The sequence below is a fragment of the Elephantulus edwardii genome, unplaced genomic scaffold, assembly GCF_000299155.1.
Source record: "Elephantulus edwardii isolate Elephantulus edwardi_28Jun2011 unplaced genomic scaffold, EleEdw1.0 scaffold00061, whole genome shotgun sequence".
NCBI classification, from domain to species: Eukaryota; Metazoa; Chordata; class Mammalia; order Macroscelidea; family Macroscelididae; genus Elephantulus; species Elephantulus edwardii.
In genome coordinates this window covers 15552509-15570545 of record NW_006399811.1, presented here as the reverse complement: position 1 = coordinate 15570545, position 18037 = coordinate 15552509, and the positions used below count along the sequence as shown (strand labels likewise).

General features: G+C 37.9%; 1 protein-coding gene across 1 annotated transcript in view; it reads right to left on the bottom strand.

The window, feature by feature from the left end:
- RGL1 (ral guanine nucleotide dissociation stimulator-like 1) overlaps positions 1 to 17700 on the bottom strand; it is a 439254-nt gene extending 421554 nt beyond the window's left edge. The window contains exon 1 of the mRNA XM_006887757.1: positions 17596 to 17700. The gene's annotated coding sequence lies outside the window, so the exon portion shown is untranslated. The remainder of the gene's footprint in view (positions 1 to 17595) is intronic.
- Positions 17701 to 18037: the final 337 nt, after the last annotated feature.

Genomic DNA, 18037 nt, shown 5'->3' with positions numbered 1-18037 from the left:
ACATAGGGTCGCTTTGAGTCACAAGCAACTCTACGGCACATAACAACAAACAACAACAACCCATGAAGTGGGAACTTACAGCTCACCCTCCTGTGGGTTTTAAAAGGCAGCAAATCACTCAGGGGGAGAGTGCCCATCTTTTCCCCAAGAGTAACTGGTAAATGTGAACCACAAGCCTTTGGAATGGGAACACAGCTCCTTGCTACTATTCCATGAGAGTTCCCTACCAACACTATAGGAAAGAAAAGTGCCTTTGGCAGTTAGCTTTTTATACCAGATGAACTACACTCTGGCTATGAACAGGAATGTTATTGAAAGCTCACTTGTGACCAGGTCAATATATTCAAGGCTTAGACAGACACTGCCAAGAAAGTATAGACAAATAAGGCCAAGAAAAAGTAACTTATTTCCTCTTCTGTGAAATGGACGAAAATCAGCTATTTTTTTTTCTGTAAGGTTCTTTTCAGCTTTGTCTGTTACAAATTGGCATATAGCAGAACAGTTTGACAGAGTGAGATCTTACAGAGGAGAGAGGAGGTCTTTTTCCCCATACTGCTGTCTCCTGCTCACCACATAATGGATTCTTGGTCTTATGGAGTTGATCCAGGGAGAGGAGAAAAAGCTAGGATGCTCCAATCTACTTCGGCAATTGGCACCGGTGATAATAAAAAATACCACCAACACCTCTTATGTGCAAATTCCAAATAAATATAAATCACTTCTAGTCAATAAAGTCCATGGTGTAGTTATCTGGAAAAGGTCCAAAAGATGAAGAAGGTCGTATTATTCTCTCAGGTTTGCAGGCTCAATTGTCTTAGTCAGTAGAGGGAGAGTGGATTTATTAACAGGAACAGATTCACATAACAAAGCAACTCCAAGATTGACAGGTAAAAGCTAATATATTGATGTCTAGTGAGAGCTATTATTGGATCTGCAGCTAGAGAGTCAAATCTTACAGTTAATATGATCTGTCTACATAGATAAATTACATGAGAAGCCAAAATTGCATTCAGAAGAGTGTTTCATAATTAGGTTCATTATATATTCCAAGTGCTAAGTCCTATCAGATCACTTTTTGTAGTAGGGATAAATATCTATTTGGAATGAATTTGTGTCTGATCTGGAACACACAGAAGGTCTTGAACAGAGTTGGAGAAAAATTTAGAACAAAATTCAAAATCAAAAAAGGTCCAGTTTACTGGCCTGATAAAGTTTCGTGGAACTGTTAATCCTATGTGCATAGAAGCCCTTCAAAGTTAGAACTGAATCCATCCTGGGAGATCACTTTTTACTCAAATTAGTAACAGGCCTACAAAGTAAAATGATAAATTCTGAGGAAGGTGCTTCTCAGAATAATCAATTGTATGAGGCTGACATTGCATTGAGAAAGTATGCTGTCAGAGACCTCTCCAAAGTACTGAAAAGCAATGACATCAGTCTGGAGACTAAGGTGTGCTTGATCCAGGCCATAGTCTTCACAATTACTTGCTATGCATCAGAAAGATGGACAATGACTAGGGATGGTAGAAGGAGAATTGATGGCTTTGAGCTGTGGTGCTGGAGAAGAGTATTGAATATACCATAGACTGCAAAAAGAACAAACAGGTTTGTCCTACAGAGGGTGGGACCAGGCTGCTTTAAGGATTCTGAAGCTTTATCTGACATACTTTGGACAGGTAGCAAGGCAGGTCCAGTGCTTGGAGAGAGACAGCAGGCTTAGGAGGGTGGAGGGACAGCACAAGAGAAGAAGACATTGATAGATTTAATGACTGGGGTAATGGGCATAGGAGTGTCAGAGACAATAAGATTGGCACAGAATAAAGCAGGATTTAGGGCTATTGTATATAGTGTCACTATGAGTCACAAGTGACTAGACGGTATATAACAACAAAAACAACATGAGACCACAAGGGCCACATCTGCTCAAAAACAAAGTTCAGAAGACAGAAAGGGGCAGGAAAGCAGAGCAGAAAAAAATGGAGAACGCTGGAAGGATGTGGAAAGAGTGTGGCTCCATTGAGGGAAATGCAAACAATATCAAGAAGAATGTGTTGAATGTGAAAACTACTCTGCTGTGTAAATTTTTGCCCAAACAATAAAATGTTCAAGCCAAACTTAAACCAAATATATCCCCTGAAGTCTTCTTAAAATCAAATAATTGTTTAGCTAACCTAGTAAAAATGAAGTCTGAATGAAAAGAACATTTCAGAAAAGGATGGTTTCACAGCACAAAGAATGTCATCAATGTCACCGAAGTATGTATGTAGAAATGGTTGAGCGGGTATATGTTTTGCTGTATACAGTCTCAAAAACAGTAAAAAAACTATTCTTTACAAATTATCATGGAGACACGTCTGTGGAAGCTATGTGCCCACACCAGAAAACATCACAGCTGACACAGTGTGCACCAGAATTTGAGTGAGGTAACTTGTGGAGGGTCACTGCTATTTGGCTGGATCACTTGGGACCCTTTAAGCTCAATCAGAAGGGTGCGATATAGCTGAAGGTCATCCTCAAAGAAAAAAACCAAGGCTTCCTGGTTTTCCAATCAGGTCTCTGCACTCTGCCTTGCATCTCTTCAGGGCCTGTAGCCCACAGAACCTTGGGCTCGCCTAGCTGCAGCAGTTGTCTGACAGAAGAGACAGCTTTCACAGGCCTTTTCTCTACCAAACTGAAGTAGATCCTCCCTTGGGTCAGAAGGCAGATAGTAACTCAGGCAGGGCAGTTTAAGACACACCATATGCAGATATGACCTCTTAATGTAATAATTCCATTGCTAAATGGGATTATAACCACATGTATAGAGGCTAGGATTTTGATGACAAACACAACACATATTATAGGATGCCACAATTCAGTCTGTATTAGTAGATATTATTACCATATCCATTTCACAGATAAGGAAATTATGTTATAAAGAGCTCAATTAATGGCCCAAATAGCAAACAACTGAGCTAAGAAACAAACCCAGAACTCCAGCTCCAGAACCCACACTTGGTTCTTTATGTTGCATGCCTCGTTAAATAATAACTCACTCAAGACATAGCCTGGAAAGTTGATAGCCTGTTTGCATCCTTCCTTGGGCTTCTCTATAACCCTACTCACACCACAGATGCATCCTCTGTCCTGTGGGCACGAGGGTAGTTGTGGTGGGCTGAGGTGGAAAATTTAAGTAGGTTCTAGATCTGAAAGTGTTGGCCTTTTTCCTACTCCATTCTCATTAGCCAGGACCTCGTGTTAAACACAGATCTTGGAGTTAGCTAATACTTTGGATATCCCTTACCCTCAATGATATATCAAATGTGGTAATGGAAGCAATGGAACATCACTTTATTGCCCTGTTTAGTAAAAACTCATTGAAATTACTAATCAACATCTGCTATGTCTCAAAACAAAAAACTGGCATCTTTGCTGGTAGACTACAACACAACAGGCTCTATATATGGTCTCAGTTACTAAGAAAACATGATAAAAGAGCTCATAAGAACATTTGAAAAAGTATCATTTTTTTAAAAAAGCACTGATAATATCAAGGTTATTTTAGGTTAAAAATTTATACTTCCTTCCACCTACTATTGGTTTATTTAGAACCTATGAGTCACCTGCGACTCGACGGCACTTAACAACAACAGTTGTTGTTGTTGTTGTTGTTGTTATGTGCCGTCGAGTCGCATGCGACTCATAGCGACCCTATGTACAACAGCCCTAAACTCCGCTCTGTCCTGTGCCAATCACACTGTCTCTGACACTCCCATCCCAATTATCCCAGTCACTGAATCAATCCACCTCATAGAGGGCCTTCCTCTCCTGCATTGTCCCAAGCATGATGCCCTTCTCCAAGGACCTGTCTCTCCTCACAACATGTCGAAAGTATGTTAGATGGAGCCTCAGAATCCTTGCCTCCAAGGAGCCACCCGGTTTAACCCTTTCCAGGACAAATCTGTTTGTTTTCCTAGCAGTCCATGGTATTCTCAACACTCTTCTCCAGCACCACAGCTCAAAGGCATCAATTCTCCTTCTATCCTCCTTGGTCATTGTCCAACTCTCTGATGCATAACAGGTGATTGCGAAGACCATGGCCTGTATCAGACACACCTTAGTCTCCAGAGAGACACCACTGCTCTTCAGCACTTTGGAGAGGTCCCTAACAGCAGACTTTCCCACGGCAATGCACCTTTTAATTTCCTGGCTGCTGGTGCCAAGACTGTTGACTGTGGAGCCAAGGAAGCTAAAGCTGTGTAGTTTATTTAAAATCTTGATAGTTTATTACATCCTTATTTTACCATACAGCATTATACAGTTGAGAATAATGAGAAAGACTTACTGAATGTAGAAAGTGGTAATTAAGAACACAATTTAATCTAACATACCTAGCTCCCACACCAGTGTGCCATTTACTAACTGCGCATTTATGGCTGAGCAACAAAACTTCTCTGAACTTTGTTTCCTCATCAGCAAAATGAAAACACTAATAGCTATGCCTTAGGAAGTTCTGGTGGCTTAGTGGTAAGGAGTTGCACTCCCAACTCAAAGGCACATGGGGTGAGTCCACCAGCTGCTTCAGGGGAGAAAGATGGGCAGACTCCACCCGTGCAATTTACAGCCTCTGATAATCACTGGAGAGGTCTGACTTGACAACACACAACAACAACAATACCTAAGCCCTAGAGCTATTATGAAAATTAAATCATGGAAGTGAAGGGTCTATTTATGAAATGTCTGACATACAGAAAACACTCACAAAGTAGTACATATTATTACTAATAAAATATTAACAGCTTTACGGATAAAAAAGGAGAAAGGATAGAGTCTATACTATCCTTCAAATTTCATCAAAACTGAGTCTCAAATGTCTATTTCCTATGTCACTTTCTCATTGCCTGTGAGTGGGAACTGACTGCTAGGTCATCCTCCACTGGGTTTCTGTTAAAGGTCATCCTCCACTGGGTTTCTGAGACTACAACTCACATGGGGGAGATCGTCTTTTTCTCCCACAGAACCGCTGGATTCAAAAGGCCAGAGAGGCATGACCTCTAGGTTAGCAGTACTTTCCCTATGACTAGAACACTAGAGCTGCCTCTATGTTCTGTAAGAACTTAAAACAAGAATTTGTAGTAATCAAGGGAGGGAGACAGAAAGATTAAATTACTGATACTAGCTAGTATTTTACTTAAATAGTGAATATTAGCAATAAGAAACGCAAAACTGTTTAAAAGAAAGATGTGATTAGGTATTTCTGTCATGACAGGAGTCTAGAGCGATGGCTACATGGTGGAGTGGACCTGGGGGAGGGTTTGTAAAATAATGAAAGAATCTTTTCTTTTACTTTTCCAAGAGGGTAATGTCTGGTGGGGGGAGGGAGCCTTGGGAGGGGACAAATCTACAACAATGAATGAATGGAAATCCAAAGCCTCTGTAAATTTTCACTGAAATTAATAACAAATTTAAATTTAAAAAAAAGAATTAAGTTAGAGTAAGGATGGCAATGGAACCACCTTACCTCTGTAACTTGATTTGTGCCATTATTAGAACCTCAACTCAGAATATTATTGCTTTTCAATTTTTGACTCATGCACTTTTAACTTGTTAGTTGACTAGGGAGGACAGAAGGAGAGTGGATGCTTTTGAGCTGTGGTGCTGGAGAAGGGTACTGAATGTACCCTGGACTGCCAGGAAAACAAACAGATTTATCTTGGAGAGGATTAAACCAAGCTACTCCTTGGAGGCAAGGATTCTGGGGCTTCATCTGACATACTTTGGACATGTTGCCAGGAGGGACAGGTCCTTGGAGAGGGACATCATGCTTGGGAGGGTTGAGGGACAACGCAGGAGGGGAAGACCCTCTATGAGTTGGATTGATTCGGCGACTGGGGTAATCGGGATGGGTGTGTCAGAGGTGGTGCAGTTGGCGCAGGATAGAGCAGGGTTTAGGGCTGTTGTGCATAGGGTCGCTATGAGTCGGAAACGACTCGACGGCACATAACAACAACAACTAGCCTGAAACACTTCCATGATACATCTTCAATGATATGAACATGTACGGCTAAGCACAATTGATAACAGTGCATCTAAATTCCAAAATCAATCTTCATAATAGTCTATGTGTTTCCTACTGCCAAGGGGGCCCTTTAGAGTAGTGAGAGAAGACATTCACCCTGAAACCCACAGCGTCCCTTTTCAGCAGGAAGTAGCTAATACGCCATCCCCTTTTCCTTATGAATCAGGGTGAAGTCTCTCTCAGGGAGGAGTGACAGGGAATGGCAAAGGACACACTGACAAAGGAGATTAATCAGAACTGGCTTTGACAAGCACTGTGGCAATGGGACAATTAAAACAGACTTTCAAGGGGGGGAAAAAAAGAAGAACGAACTGGGGAGGAGAGTGGAGAAAACAGTGCAACAATGAATGAATGAAAACCCAAAATCTCTGTAAATGTTTATGAAAACTAATAAAATTTAATAATAAAAAAATAATAATATGTCCATAGTCAATGGAAGACATTGAAATAATGATAAGAATATGTTGTGTGCATCTTCTTGCCAATAAATCAGAAATATAAATGAAATGTATTATTTGAGGGGAAAATTCTCTCAAAATGAGAGATGAAATTTAAAACTATAGAAAATAAAGACATTAAATGCTTATCTCTGAAAATATTATCATGCCCAGATATTTTTACAGGTATATTCTATAACTTTCAAAGAACAAATAACATGGGAATCCTCTATTATTAAAAAGTATTCCAAACTGCAAGGAAAACATATAAATCATATTCATTTGACAAAGCTAGACTAATTCTAATATCAAAACAAGATATGGCACAAAGAAATTAAATTATGTACCAATTTTACTTAAATATATAGGACTTAAACCATACATACAAAATATAAGCCAATCAAATCAGGCAAGGAATTGAAAGAATAATATTTACTATTTAAATAGAGTATATTATAGGAATGTATAGTATATATATTCAATGTATAGTATACATGTGTATATAGTATATATAATGAATAGTATATTATAGGAATTTTACTGTAGAAATAATGTAAATATAGTTTGTTACAATTATAAGTTAAAAATACAAAATTATATGCTTTATCACTATATATAAAAGCATCTGATAAATAAAGCAGTCATTTGTAAAGATCATAAAGATCTTCAGATATAACATCAAATGGTGAAATACCAGTTAAATACTTATTAAAACAGGAACAAAACTAGGAAGGCTATTTCTACCCAATTTCTCATCACTCTTTCAAGATTCTAGTTATTGAAATAAGAAAAGGAAATGAAAATTATCACTATATCAAAATAGTGTGACTTTTATACTAAGAGAAAGATGTAACCTTAAAGCTACTACTACCTTTTATATTGCAGCACTGGGAGGGCTGTTGTTAGGTGTTGTTGGGTTGGTTCCTACTCTTAGCAACCCTATGCACAAACATAGGAAAATACCGCCCAGTCCTGTGTGCCATCCTTGCAGTCATTCCTGTTTGAGTCCACTGCAGTTATTCCATCTTGTGGAGAATATTCCTCTTTATTCACTGATCCTCTGCTTTACTAAGCATGATGCCTATCTCCATTATGTTATCTCATGGTAACATGTCCAAAGTATGTAATATGAAGTCTCACTCTCCTAAAATTTAAGGAGCATTTTAACTGTACTTCTTTCAAGACAGATTTGTTTATTCTACTGGTGGAAGCCCATGGTACATTTAACATTCTTTGTCAACATCATAATTCAATGGCATTGATTCTTCTTCAATCTTCTTTATTCACTATGTTGCTTTCCTATGCATAAGAGCTGAGTGAAAATATCATGGCTTTGGTCAGGCACACCTTAGTCTTCAAATTGATAACTTTGCTTTTAGTAGTTTAGTTTTTCTGGGACTTGCTAAAAGTCTCCTGATGATACAGTCTATGGTTACATCAATATGATATTTAGAAATATGGTCTCTACAACATGTAGTTGTCTTAGTATGGCTTAAGGATGAAAAGGTACTTTCTAGATGTTGTTATGTTCTGTCGAGTCACCTGCGACTCATATCGACCCTATATACAACAGCACTGAAACCTGCTCTGTTCTGTGTCAATCTTACTGTCTCTGATACACCTACCCCAGTCACTGAATCATTGAGGGTCTTCCTCTCTTGTGCTGTTCCTCCACCCTCCCAAGCATGACGTTCCTCCCTAAGGACTGGTACCACCTTGCAACATGTCCAAAGTATGTCAGATGAAGCTTCAGAATCCTTGACTCCAAGAAGCAGCCTGGTCTCACCCTCTCTAGGACGAATCTGTTTGTTCTCCTTGCAGTCCATGGTATAGTCAATACTCTTCTCCAACACCACAACTCAAAGGCATCAATTCTCCTTCTATCATCCCTAGTCATTGTCCAGCTTTCAGATGCAAAGCAAGTAATTGCAAAGACTATGGAGTTTAATAATATTGGTGGTGGTGTTATGTCCTGTCAAGTTGGAGCTGACTAATAACTGATACTCCAGTGGATTTTCAAAGGCTGTAAGTAACAGAGGAGAATGTTCCTTTATCTCCCATGGAGTAGCTGATGGATTCATACCATATGTGTTTGGGCTGACAGTGCAACTTCTACCATAAGGCACTGGAACTCTAAGAGTTTAACGGTAGTCCACAAAAACTATGTCCACATCCTAATCCCCCAAATCTGTGATTGTTATCCTTTTTAGCAAAAGTACATCTTTATAATTAAGGATTCTGAGATGAGTACATCATCCTGGATTACCTGCTTTTAACACTTTACAGGAATTGTATAACAGATTTGTCCAATGCAATACACTGCTTGACATCTTGACTGTTACTTTCATGGTCATTGATTATGGTTCCAAGTAAAACAAAGTTCTTAACAACTTCAATCTTTTCTCTGTTAATCATGATGTTACCAAATGGTCTGGTGGTGAAGATTTTTGTTTTCTTTAAGTTGAACTGTAATTTATACTGAAGGCATTAGTACAGTATACTAGCTAGATAAGTATGATCTAAGGATAGTACGCTCCTTTCCTGATTTTAACTCATGCAGTAGTCTCTTGTTTTGCCTCTTGGTATTTGTATAGGTCATGGGTGCATAATCATGTGTTATGAAATTCATTCATCACAATGTTATTACTAACTTGATATGATCCAAGTACATAGTCAATAAAACAAAAGTAGACATCTTTCAGGTATTCTCTGCTTTCAGCGAAGATCCACCTGATGTCAGATAATATAACCCTTGTTCCACATTCCCGTCTGAATTTGACTTGAATTTCTGACACTTGTCAATGTACTTCTGATCATTCTTCAAGATCTTTAACAAAATTTTACTTGTGATAGTAATTATATTGTCAATAATTTCCACGTTCTTTTGTATCACCTTTCCCTGCTGTGGGCACAAATATGGTTATGACTTTCTTCCAATAAGTAGTCCAGGTAGCTGACTTCCAAATTTGTTGGTGTAAACTAATGAGTACTTCCAGTATCACATCTGTTTGCAGCAACATCTCAATTGGTTTTCCATCAATTCCTGGGAGACTTACTTTTTTTTTTTTTTGCCTTAGTACAGCTTGTATGTCTTCTTTCAGTAACATCAATTCTTGTTCATATGCTTCCTCCTGAAATGGCTGAATACCAATTCTTCTTGATATAGCGACTAACTCTGTGTATTCCTTCCATCTTCTTCTGATAGAATATTTTACCCACAGACTCTTGCAATGTCACAACACAAGGCTTGATTTTGTTCGTCAGTTCTTTCAGTTTGAGAAACGCTGAGCGTGTTCTTCCCTTTTGGTTTTCTGACTCCAGGTCACTGTATATTTCATTATAATACTTTGTCTACTCCAACTGCCCTTTGAAATCTTCTGTTCAGCCCTTTTATTTCATCACTGCTTCCATGTTGTTGTTGTTGTTATGTGTCATTGAGTCAATTATGACTCATAGTGACCCTATACACAATAGCTCTGAATCCTGCTCTATCCTGAGTCAGTTTCACTGTCTCTGACACACCTACCCTCCTTTCTGCAGTTACTGTGTCAATCCATTTCATCGAGGGTCTTCTCTCCTACGCTATTCCTCAATCCTTTCAAGCATGATATCCTTCTCCAAAGGCTGATCCCTCCTGGCTTCATGCCCAAAGTATGTAAATGGAGTCTTAAAATCCTTGACTCCAAGGAGCAGCTTTGTTTCACCCTCACCAAGACAAATCTGTTTGTTCTCTTGGCGATCATGGTATGTTCACTACTCTTCTCTAGAACCACAATTGAAAGGCATTAATTCTTCTGCTGCTATCCTTGGTCACTGTTCAGCTCTCTGATGCATGACAAGTAATTGCAGAGACTATGGCTTGGATCAGGCACACCTTAGTCTCTAGACTGACATCCTTGCTCTTCAGCACTCTGGAGAGGTCCCTGACAGCAAATTTTCGTATTAGAATTTGTCTTTTTATTTCCTAACTGCTGGTGCCAAGTGAAACTAAGCAAGCTCAAATTGTTAACAAGCTCAATCTCCTCTCCTTCTATCATGATGCTGTCAATGGAACCACTGGGGAGAATCTTAGTTTTCTTGATGTTGAGATTCAAGTCATATAGCAAACTACAGTTATTGACTCTCTACAGCAGATTCTTTAAGCTCTCCTCAGTTTCAGCAAGTAAGGTTGTGTTATCTGCATAAAGCAAGTTGTTGATGACTCTTTCTCCAATCCTGATGCCCCATGTACTTTTGCTATTATATTTAAGAGCAAATTTCAGAGTTGCTTCTTAAATTGATTTTGATCTTGTCGTTCTTTCTTGTCTTTATAATGATCCTTTGCTTTCTTCATGCACATTGTCTTTGCTGTCATCATGTAACTCATCTGGACTTAGGTCCCAAGTGTTAAGTGCCTAATACCTATTCTTGAGATGATCTCTAAACTCAGGTGAGATATACTTAAGGTTGCACTTTGAATCTTCTGGGCTTGTTTCAATGTTCTTAGGCTCCATTTTGAACTTCGATATGAGCAATCAACAATCAATTTCAGACTACAGAAGTTTGTATAAAAGCTCAATTTCTTTATCATTTGCTTAAATGGTTGGCACACACATTTGAATAACAATCATTTTAACAATCTTTTTTTATGTTATTTTTGGTACCATTGAGTCAAGCACAACTCCTAGTGATCCTATGAACAAGAGATCTGACTTTTGCCCTATCCTGCATCATCCTCACAATTGCTGTCATGCTCAAGCCCTTTGTTACAGTCACTAAGGATTTTATCCTAACACTAATAGCATTCAATTTCAGCACAGATCTTGAAATGTCCTTTTTATGATGAATGTGACACTATTCAATTTGTCATTCCTGGTATGATTACCCAATGCAAATTTACTGTTATCAATGAATTTCAGGTCACTAATGCTTGGGATATCAATCTTTATGAGAGCCATTTCATTTTTTACAATTGTTAGACATATTCTAGATTCATACTTCATACATTCCATGTTTCAGTCATTCACTAACTCATTCATTGCATTAAGCTGAAACCAACTCATGGCTGACTCTCCCGTGGGTTTTCAAAAGCTATAAATTACGTGGTAGGAGACTGCTTATCTTCCTCCCTCAGATCAACTGATGGACTCAAACCTTTAGGTTGTCAGTGCAACCTCTCCCCACTTGACCACCAGAGCTCCATTCCAATTATTAATAGATATAAGATTACAGGTATCACCATCATTGGAGTTGTTGCTGGGTCTCACTAAGTTGACTACAACTGTACATGCTCAAGATCTCGTCTATGGTCAAGACTAGTAATACAGTCAATGTGTAAATCCATCCTCTTGAGGGTCTTCCTCTGTTTAGCTGGCCCTTTCCATTTCCTAGCAAGATATCTTTTGCCAAGGACTGGCCTTTCATGACAACATTCCTCCAGTATGCAAAGTGAAATTTCACTGTTCCCCACTGCAAGAGTGCTTTGGTTGCACTTCCTTCCACAGAGATTTGTTTGGTTTTTTGTCAGTCCACGGAATATTCAATACTCTTTACCAACACCACAATTTAAAAGCATCAATTCTTTGGTCTTCCTTACCCATTGTGCAACTTTCAAATGCATATATAGGAAGCAAATGAAAGCACATTTTAGTCTTTATAATTTTCTTTTTCATTTAAAATTGAATACCATTTACTTAGCACTGTCACTTGGTCTTTTTTTTTTTTTAAACCAAATTGCATTAGGCTGTCAGAACCCTAGATTTACAGGTATATACACACCTTCTGACATCTTCAGTTAAAACTCTAAATGATACTGATCTGGTACAAAGCAGAAATCAGTATAGTGCATGGATTGCTTTGGGCATTCATGGGACACAGAGAGTGGTGGTGCCCTTGGCACCAAGTACATCTCAAGTGTCCATAGCTGTGTCCCCTGACCCTGTGGAATGTTGACTGGAGAGATTTCCCAGGTCCACACAACCATCTTATTCCAATGACCCACATTTAAAATTTTTTTTCTCTTTTATAGTGGTTTGCATACAAAATTCATATACACTGAGTTTCACTTTCTTTCACTCACATTGTGTTTTATACAATCATTCTTATACAATAGGTTTTATAAAGTCAATCATCCCTGAACTATGCCCATCGAGTCCTCTGACAGAAAATTTTCCCCAGTGCAGCACATCTTTTGACTTCTTGACTGTCAACCATGATAAGTGTTAATTGTGGATACTAGTAAAATGAAATGACTGACAATTTCAATATTTTCTCTATCTAGCATGATGTATCCAGTGGTGAGAATTTTTGTTTTCTTGATGTTGAGAGGTAATTTATATTGAAATTTTTAGATTTTTATCTTCTGTAGTAAATACTTCAAGTCTTCATTTTCTGCAATCAAGCTTGTGTCATCTTCATCAAGCCGACTGTTGATAAGTCTTCCTTCAATTCTGAGATCACATTCTTCCTCATATAGTCCAACTTCTTGAATTATTTGCTCAGCATAGATATGGAGAAGGAACATAATCCTGATGTATACCTTTCCTGATTTTAAACCATGTAGTGTTATCTTGTTCTGTTTGAACAACTGCTTCTTGATCTGTGTATAGGCTTTCTATGAGCACAATTAAGTGTTCTGGTATTCTCATTTTTCTCACTCAATGTTATCCACAATTTTTAATGATCCGCACAGTTTAATGTTCTGTATAATCAGTAAAACATAAGTAAACATCTTTCTGGCATTCTCTCCTTTCAAAAAAGATTCATCTAACATTAGCAAAGATATCCCTCATTCCATAACCTCTTCTGAATACAGTCTGAATTTCCAGAAGTTCTGTTGATGTACTATTCCATCCTTTCTTAAATAATCTTTAACAAGATATTGCTTGCATGTGATATTAATTATATTATTTGATAATTTCCACAATGTTTGGATTACCTTTTCTTAAAATGGAAACACATATGGATCTCTTTCAGTCAATTGGCCAGGACTGTATCTGTTATTGCCTCAATTGGTAATCAATTGAGTAATCAATTGTTACCTCAATTGGTAATCCATCAATTTCTGGAACCTTATTTTGACAATGCCTTCAGTGCAACTTGAACTTCTTACTTCAATTAACATTGATTCTTGATCATATACTGCTTCCTGAAATGATTCAGTGTCCACTAATTTTGTTATTCCTTCCAAATTCTTTTGATTCTTCCTACACCATCCAATAGTTTTCCCAGAGAATCCTTCAGTATTGCAACTTGAGGTTTGAATTTGTTCCTCAGTTCTTTCAGCTTGAGAAATATCAAGTGTGTTCTTCCCTTTTGATTTCTAACTCCTGCTCTTTGCACCTTTAATTAAAAGTACTTTGTTTAATCTTTTGAAATATTTTATTCATATCTTTTAATTCATCTGTCCTTTGAAATCTTTTATCTATCTCTTTACTTCAGCGGTTTTTCCCTTTGGTTTGGCTTATTTATGTTCAAATGCAATTTTTGGAGTCTATTCTGACATCCATGTTAGTCTTTTTCTTCTTCTCTTTGTAATAACCTTTTTTTGCTTTCTTCATAATGAGACTCTTTTTATCATCCCACAACTTGTGTGGTCTCTGGTCACTGGTGTTCAATGTTTCTAATTCATTCCTGATACAGTTTTAATACATTTGATGATACATTCTTCACCTTCAACTTGAACTTGCATACAAGTAATTGATGGTCTGTTCACAGCCCTTTGGTCTTATTTTAACTGCTAAAATTGAGCTTTCCATCTATTATTTCCCCAAATTCAGTGACCCTGATAACGGAATACTTCATATGTCAGGTCCACGTATGTACTTGCTGTTTATGTTTTTCAAGAAGGTATCTTAAGTTAACAAGTAAAATCCTATCATTTGATCTCCATCCTCATTTCTGGATGTCATTAATAAAACTACTATATTGAAACATTTTAACTATACCATTATAAAATTAAATGGAAAGAGTGTTTATACACAGAAATGTGTAAAAAATAATGTATATTCCTTCATTCACCATTAAACACTTATCCCAAGAAAAGAAATTTCTATTTTTTATAATCTCAGAGATGTCACTCTCTAAATAAATGTCCTATTGAACAATATATTAATCTATTTACTCTAAAATGGGAGCTCCTGTGTTAGAGTTCAAAGGGACTTGAGCTCCTAATTCACAGCTTGTGCCTCTTCAGATGTTCAAGCCCACCAGCAACTCTAGGGGGGGTAAGATAGGAATCTTCCCCTACATGATTTTCAGTCTTGAAAACCCACTGGAGGGTCATCTATAAGTCAGTTCCAATGTGAAGGCAATTTGTGTTCAAAAATAATAGTGTCATGCCAGCAGAATCAAATGTCTTTGTTTTTCAAGTATGTAGTAGCAATTTGGGGAGGGGAGAGAAGCAGCACATAGTGGAAGAATATTTGCTTTAAAAATAATCTGGGTTGGGGGAAGACCTTTATGATTAAAAATTCCCCCTTGACTAAAAAGATCCTTGGCTACCTGCATGACAGACAATGGAAAAGGAGTTACATACTCTCATGGAGCATTAACCTTAAATAAATGCAGATTCAATTTTGCTGATATTGGAATAAACCGGGATATTTTGCACAATAAATCAGAGCCTAAACAATTAAGAATCTTTTATTTCAGGAGTATGTAACCATTTAAGCTATTAAAATCAGAAGAACACTGCTACTTGAAATAAATTAACTATGATGGTCAACATGAAGCAAGTGAGTTTGTTGGGTTGTGTTTTTTTTTTTTCTTTCATTATTACAAGACTATTGAGAACGAGTTTCTTTACTCTTCAAAATTCCCAAAATCTTCATACTCATGTGATTCCTAGCAAACCTCTAAGAAAGAGTAGAACTGCCTCATCGGGTTTCAAGGCTGTAAATCTTCATGAAAGTAAACTGCCTCGTCTTTCTTCCAAGAACCAGCTGATGGATTAAAATCATCAGCCTTTCAGTGAGCTTTCCAATACTTAATCCACTGCTCTACCAGGGATCCTGTAGGGTAGCTCTGAGTCAGAACTGACTGGACGGAGTGGGCTTGGTTTTTTTGCGGGGATTTTGGTAAAGCTTTATAATATTTTACTCTTTAAATATTAAGCTATGCTCTAGTGGGCATAGGAAAGAAATATTAATACATTCATTTGAAATAGTCTAAATATTATTCCAAAATTAGTCAAATAATAAATTTATTCAATATATATTCACCAAGTAGCTAATATACTAATTACTTAGCTCATCGTGAGACTATAATAATAATACTGCATTGGAAAAAAATATTTTTTGACATTTGAAATGTAGTATCCATTTTGAGGCTAAACATTAATTATATTTAACAAATTGAATATAGTGTAAAATTCTGAGCAATTGAAACAATTACTCCATTGACCATAAATTATTTTTAACATTCTTCTTCCTATACTCTTGTATTTCCATCCAGAGAATCTTTCCTAGTTTTAAAATAAGAGAAAAAATATATATACATATTTCCTGTATAAGGATTACAAAAGAACAGAAATTTAAGAAGATAAATTAATTAGCTCTGGAATCTTTGTTCTCATTTGTTCAATAGTAATTTTAATGTTCAATTTTATTTTCAAAAATGTTTTATGAAAAGAACAAAAAGGACGATCTCTAGCATCTAAAGAATACTGATATGCTTGTACTAAAGTTAGAAAAATGTTGAAACAGAAACACTCACATAATTTTATTATAAATTATATAATGTCATTCAACATGGTAACAACCTTATACTCGGGTATATGACATTTTACAATAAATATTAACAACAGGTAGAAAATTTTCCTTCTTTCCCTCCCTTTACCTGTCTTAAGAGAATCCTAGGGGAGTTTGTAACTTGCATGTCAATTTAAGGAAATGTCACTTAACAATCTAAATTATATACCTTCTAGAAGACTGATTTAATTTGGAAAAGGGAGAGAGGAACCAAATTACTAAGATTCTTTCTCCCAAGGAAAAAAGAACGCCTTTCTTTCTGGAGGAGTGTCTATCTCTCCCTCTAGCTCTCTTCCTTTCTCCCCTCCAACTGCCTTCCCACTCTTGTCCCTCCCCTCTATCTCAAATCTATATCTATCTATATATAGCATAAAGGTTTGATTTGAGATCTTTCTTCTCTGATTCATTCTTCTCAGTATGACCCTCAACTTACATGGCCTTTCACACTTCTCTCATTCATTAATTAAGCATTTATTCACTATGTTCTTCGTGTAAAAAGAGGTACAAATAAACTAAGAAGACAGCTCTCAGAATATTGTGCTACCTCCCAGGAGCAACATAAAACACGATACATCATTGAATTTGCTATAACACTAATGCTAATGCTAAAGCCAATGGTATAGGTAATAGGCATTTTGCATTTATGTAATTTTACATGCATGAACAATTTTAGAGCTTCAAAACGGTTTGCTGTTTTTATAAACCTCAGAATAGGCTGGTGAAGTATACATTATTATCCCCATTTCAGCGACAAAGCAACTGAGATTCAGAATTTTAAGTGGTATGCCTCAATCAAACCAAGCCTAAGAACTGAGTCTGGAGCCCAAGTCTTCTCATTGTAAGCCCAGGACGCTTCAATACATTAGAGGAAAGGAACAGTTGACAGTACTCAAAGGGGCAACAGCTTGCCTTCTAGAGGAGGAACTAAACTGGACCGATAAGATGTCATGAAAATATAAATCCACTTCAGCAATGCCCAAATAATCGTATTCTGCAAATATCTGGAGCTTTAATTCATTTGTATTTCAGTCTGATTTATACAAACAGTACAACTACCACGTCCTTAGCGCCTTTACTTCCTCAAAAAGAGTTCTGTTCTCGGAAATGGGGATGTCAAACATCATTTTAAAACTAGCCTAAAAGGGTCTACAAAATGAGAAACCTTCAAGATTTGGTTTCTACTAATGCACACACACTTCCGCACCAGAGCCTAACTCGTCCCACTTTTCTCTTGCATCCTTCCTCCAACCACTTATTCTGAGGTGTCAGTGTTGACAGATTCTACATCTTGTCACCCCAGTTTTTGCCACCTGACTGTACAGCCTTGCCCAGACACCTCTCCCTCACCCTACACCACCAAAAGATATGATACCGAGTTCAGGTCCTGCAGGTCCCGTCACGACGCTGTCACCAGCACTGAGAGATTAAGATATGACCTTTCGACTCCGTCCTTGGGGACCTCTCACTGGCCGTGCAGCGTGGCTGTAGGGGCTCCCAGCCCGAGAACGCAGTCCCGGAGAAGGCGCGTTCTGAAGCGTCTTGTGGACAGCTAGCACAATGCTGGGCACCCGGGCGTGCACCACTCCTCCCCATACTCCAGCCAACTGCAGGGGACTGGGTTTGACAACCAGTCCATCCCACCCTACAGACAAGCCTGGGACAACCAAGACCTTATGCAGGACTCCAATGACTGCTTGGCGGCTGCGGTAGCAAAAGCCAAAGCCACCCGCCCCCGGTGCCCATTGCAGCCCACCTAGGAGCCCCCTTAGGATGGACCGCAGAGAAGCGTTTCTATGGGAACCCCTAGGGATCAC